Genomic DNA, 5721 nt, shown 5'->3' with positions numbered 1-5721 from the left:
GGCAGGCGCTGGCTTGAGGGGTGGGGAGGGCCGGCAGGCAGGCAGGGGCCCCCTTTGGGAGCGCTGCTTCCCCTGGAGGACTGAGGCCCTGCGCCCTCCCTGGCAGGCCGTCCTGGACGTCAGCGTGGGCGGCCTACCCCCAAGGTGTGACCTGAAACTGGAGGGGGTGGTGGGGGGGTCCTGGACTCTGCCCCACCGCGGGTCGTGGCTGCAGCTTCTGTGTCCAGAAGCACGTGGTGTCTGCGGAGCTGGTCGGTGGCCGGGTAACAGCGCCCCCTGCCGACAGGCCCGTTTCAGTGCCGCTGAGTCCTTCTCTTCCTGGTCCCCAAAGTGTTGATAGCATCCCTAGCTGAGTGCGGACTGGGCTCTCCCTTCTCCCTCTTCTAGGCGATTGTGGGGCTAGGAGGGCCCGTTCCCCTCCGCGCTCTTCTTTCATCTGCCCAGGCCGGCAGCCCTCCCCAGGTCACTTCAGCCAGGTCCCTCCTCCCCTGGTTACTCTGGTCGATTAGAATCCAGATGTGCTGCCCCTCCTCCCTCCATCCCTTTGGCTGCCGGGCTCGGGGAGGCTGGGAGATGGGGAGCTTGAGGCCACCCACCCAGAGAGACTTTACCTCTGGCTCTCCCCGTGGGGGATGGAGCCTCCGACGTGGGAGTCACTCTGGGAAGCTGCCTGCTGGCCTTCACCAGGCCCGAAGTTCAATTTCTACAAGAGCTGGTGAGGCGACCCCCACCTCTCATAACCCCAGCCCCCCAATTCAAGCACCAGACATCAGGAAACCTGAGGAGCTGGCTGGGTTCCAGATGGGGGAGAGGGATGGGGAGGAGAAGGAACATAAACAGGAAATAAAAAGTTTTTGTATGAACTCCAGCTGTGTTGCTTCCCATAGATTGGCCCTTGTCTTGGCCTCACCACCTGGGCGCCTGATGTCGTTGCTCTTCCACTTACTCCCCAGGGTGTCCCCAAAGGCACCTGAGACTCGTGGGCCAACACTGATGGCAGCTTGTGTGCTGCTGCAGGTCCTTCCGGCCGGTTGGCTGGAAATGGATGAGAGCTCCTCTTGGGCCCTCACCGCCCCACCGCCCAGGGCTCATGAAATGATGGAGCAAGGACATGGCACCCAGTTCCTGGAACACTGACTGGTAGCAACTGCTCCCCTGCTAGTGGGGTGTAGCATGGCTCTCTGGGGAAGCCGTGGGTCCTGGCCTCTGGGGGCCTTCTGCAGGGTATGTGCATGGAGGGGGGGGGCGAGCGGGGGGATACAGGTACCTTCTGATGTAACTTGTGCCCCTGGTCAGTCAACAGAATTCCCTGCTAGGATCTTGTTATTCCCACAACCTCCAGAAAGATTTCAGGAACTCAGGAGCATGTGGAGAGATAGTAGCCAGGTGGACAGAGGGTGGGCCAGGTTTGCTTGGGGAGTGTTTACCGGAGGCATGTGTTTTGCCAGAGCCAATTTACAACGGAAGGAAGAAGGGGGGATAATATTGATCCTATTGATGGTACTTTCTTTAGCTCCTTTTTTTTAGGTTGGTGGGGACATACCTGGCAGTGCTCAGAACTGTTTGTGGTTCTGTACTCAGGTGTCACTTTTTTTTTCCTTTTTGTGTCACACCGACGATGCTCAGGAATTACTCATTGGCAGTGCAAGGGAGGCCATATGGGATGCCAGGGATCAAACCTGGGTCTGCTGCATGCAAGGCCAATGCCCTACCTGCTGTACCGTCACTCTTGACAGTACTGGGGAGATCACAGGCGTCACTATTGACAGTGCTGGGGAGATCATATGCAATGAAGGGGATTTGAACCAGGGCCAGCCCTGCACAAGCCAAGTGTCTTAACCCTTGTGCAATCTCTCTGGCCCTATCTGGGCATGGCACATAGAGGCAAGTTGGGACAGAGGTAGGACCCTGGGTGGTTGCCCATGGTACCCTACTGCCTCTTGTTTCATCTTGAGGGATCAGAGGGGCTAGAATATATTTTTTAAGGTTTTGGGGGCCATACCTGACACTCAGAGGCTGAGATCCTGGGCTCGAGGATCTGGGGTTGTGCTTGGCAGTGTCTGGGGGATCATGCAGTGCCGGAATATACCCAGGGCCTCCTGCATGCACAGCGTGTGATCTCGCCCTTCAAACTTTCTCGAAGTTCTGGCTTGACTTCCCCCTCCTCTCCAGCTTCCCATGGCCCTCCCGGGTCTCTGTATTTGTTCCCTTCTCTCTTTCTTCCCATCACAGCTTTACACTCCTGCGAATTAGCTAATTTTGTAAACTTTATCAAAGTAAAATATATTCGTATCATCTACGATGTTTTATTAAAAAAAAAAGGAAAAGATAAAACAAAATTTAAAAAAAAAAGGAAAAGATTAACCCTGGGGCGGGGGTGTATGCCCAGCAGTGCTCCAGGCATCTCCCTATCTTGCTGCAGGCAGGCAGAGGGGGTCAGCTGGTGCCAGGGATCGAAAATGGGGCTCCCACGGCAAAGCATTTATTCCAGCTCCTTGAACAATCTCCCCAGCCCTTAAGCACTTTCTCCTTTCCATCATCATAGACCAGAACTGTGTCTTGTCCATGAAGAGCCCTTCTGTTTTTACTAGAGTGGTTGTATTCGATATGCCAAACACAGCAACAAGAAGTTTCACAATGGAGACGTTACTGGGCCTGCTCGAGCAAATCGATGAACAACGGGAGGACAGTGACAGTGACAGGTTGACATAAAGATTGGGGATGGATGAAGAGGGAAATTCAGGAAAAAACAGCGAAATTTCCTTTCTGGCTGGCTGTGGCTGAGCAGATAGCGCCAGAGGGCACTGTGGCCTGACTGTCAGTCATTGCCCTCCCTGGGCCCATGGACACTCAGGAACCAAGAGAACTTGGAGTTTTATTTTTTTTTTTAAATTGAATCACCGGTGAGAAACACAGTTACAAAGTTGTTCATGATTGGGTTTCAGTCAAACAATGTTCTAACACCTGTCCCTACCAGTGTACATTTCCTACCACTGATGTCCCCAGTCTCCTTTCTGCCACCCCCAGCCTGCCTCTATGGCAGACACTTTTCTTCTCTGTCTCTGTCTCTGTCTCTGTGTCTCTCCCTCGCCCTGACCCTCACCCCACTGTGGTTTGCGATACTATTAAGGGGTATCATGCATTTCACTTTCACTTTTCTTCCTTTTCTCACTCAGTTTTTGTCCAGAGTGATCATTTCCAATTATCATTGTCATAATGGTCCATTCTCTGTCCTAACTGCATTCCCCCGCAACTTGTGGCAAGCGTCCTTTAATGGCCAAGTCCTCCTGTCCCTCATTTCTATTGTCTTTTGGTATTATTCTCATACTATTTTTTTTTTAATATTCCACAACTGAGCACTATTCGTCTACATCTGTCCCTCTCCTGACTCATTTCACTCAGTATGATACTTTTTTAAAAAATTTTTTTGGGTCATACATAGCGATGCACAGGGATTACTCCTGGTTCTGCACTCAGGAATTATTCCTGGCAGTGCTCAGGGGACCATATGGGGTGCTGGGAATCAAACCTTGGTTGGCCGAGTGCAAGGCAAATGCCCTTCCCACTATGTTATCACTCTAGCCCCTGAGCATGACACTTTCCATGCCCACCCATTTAAAAGCAAATCTCATGGCTTCATTTTTTCCTGAAAGTGTGTAGTATTCCGTTGTATAGATGTACCATAGCTTATTCAGTTGTCTGTTCTTGGGCACTTGGGTTGTTTCCAGATTCTGGCCATTGTGAATAGTGCTGCAATGAACGTCGGAGTGCAGATGGCTTTTCTGCATGGTATGTTTGGGCCCCTAGTGTATATACCCAGGAGTGGTATTGCTGGATTGGATGGAAGCTAACAATTTCTAGTTTTTGAGGAATGTTCATGTTGTTTTTCAAAAAGACTAGACCAGTCAGGCATTCCTACTGGCAATGAATGAGTAACTTTCTCCCCACATCTGCATCGGCACTGGTTGTTCTCGTTCCTTTTGATGTGTGATGTTTGATGTGAGATGATACCTCACTGTTTTGATTTTCTTGCCATGTTTTTAGTGTTTTTAAAGGACCGCCTGATCTGCTTGAGCTGGAGAGGCCACTTTTCGTGCAAATCTCCTGAGTTAGATCCCTGGACTTAGGACTAAGCAGGGTTCAAGAGCAGCTGGGTGTGGTGGACTCCTGTGGCTCTGTCCTGAGGGAGGGTCTCCATGAGTGCCCTGGGCTCAGGCTCTGTCCTCATCTGCTCCCCTGGGTCTCCCTCCACTCTTCCATCTTCTCGGGTTGGGGTCCTGCCTCTCTCGGTCCCTGGCTGCTCCTGACTCAGACTCTGTGTACTTGATGTTATAAATTTCTTTTTTTGAGGGGCCACTCCAGAGGTGTTGGGGTGGGGGTGGGTGGGTGAATCATGATTCCTGGCGCCAGGTGCCTACCCTGGAGCTTTTGCAGGTACAGCATCATGCCAGTCCTTTGAGCTATCTGCCTGGTCCGGTTTTTATTTTTTAATCTAAAAAACATAAGAATTTGAAGAAGAATAGAAAAGCAGAAAGGTCAGCCTAATAAACACTTAGGTCCCCAGAGCCTGGCAGGAGTAAGCCCCAAGCACTGCCGAGTGTGGTCCCAAGATCAAAATACATAAATAAAAAGAATTCTACCACATTTGCTTCCAACCTTTTATTTTTCTTTCTTTTGTGGTACCAAAGCTTGGTTTCAAGGCCTTAAAACTGTTAATGATGTGCTTTGCCGCTGAGCTACAACCCTGGTCCTCCGGTGGCCCTGGCTGTCTAGTCTACTACCCAGCTGTCTGCAAAGGAAGCGCTCTATCCGCTCTACTGACTTTCTGGCCCTGCTTGCTTGCTTGCTTTCTCTCTTTCTTTCTTTCTTTCTTTCTTTCTTTCTTTCTTTCTTTCTTTCTTTCCTTCTTGCTTTTTTTTTTGACTTTTGGGGTCACAGGCGGCGATGCACAGGGGTTACTCCTGACTCTGCACTCAGGAATTATTCCTGGCAGTGCTCAGGGATATGGGATGCTGGGGATCGAACCTGGTCAGCTGGGTCAGCTGCGAGCAAGGCAAATACCGTACCCTACCTACTGTACTATCGCTCCAGCCCCTCTCTTTATTTCTTAAATAAGATATAATAGATTCATCTGGAGTCCCCCTTAAAGGGACCAGGGAGCTAGCTCAAAGGACTCAAGCACATGCTTTGCATGCAGGAACTCATGTTCCACTGCTCTCCTTACCCTCCGAACTACATGGCCCAGAGCTGCTAGGTGTGACCGCCAAACAAATACAAGTCCATTATTTCCCCCCCCACCCTCCTTTTTTCTTTCTTTTCTTTTTCTTTGGGGGAGGGGCATACCCAGTGTTGCTCAGGGCTTTCTCATAGCTCTGTGCTCAGGGATCACTCCTAGAGGGGTTTGGGTGACCACAGGGGGTACCCTACCTGCTGTACTATCTTTGGCCCCCACAAGCTCCCTTTGATCGGCACAGATTTGTTTTTTCCCATCTCCCACATCCTCAGCAGGAAAAAGAACTCTCTGGGTACTCCATGTTTATACCTCCTTATATGCACTAGGAATTTATCAATAATTTTTGTGTTGCTTCTTCCTGCTTTTATTGGTTTTATCAAATTGAAAAAATTGAGTCACTGTGATTTACAATATTGTTAATGTCTGTGTCCCTTGTACATATTTCCAACATTACTCCCATCACCAGTGTCCCCACCTCCCTCCCATCG

The sequence above is a fragment of the Sorex fumeus genome, unplaced genomic scaffold, assembly GCF_029834395.1.
Source record: "Sorex fumeus unplaced genomic scaffold, SorFum_2.1 ptg000037l, whole genome shotgun sequence".
Classification (NCBI taxonomy): Eukaryota; Metazoa; Chordata; class Mammalia; order Eulipotyphla; family Soricidae; genus Sorex; species Sorex fumeus.
Note: the sequence above shows the minus strand (reverse complement) of the source record.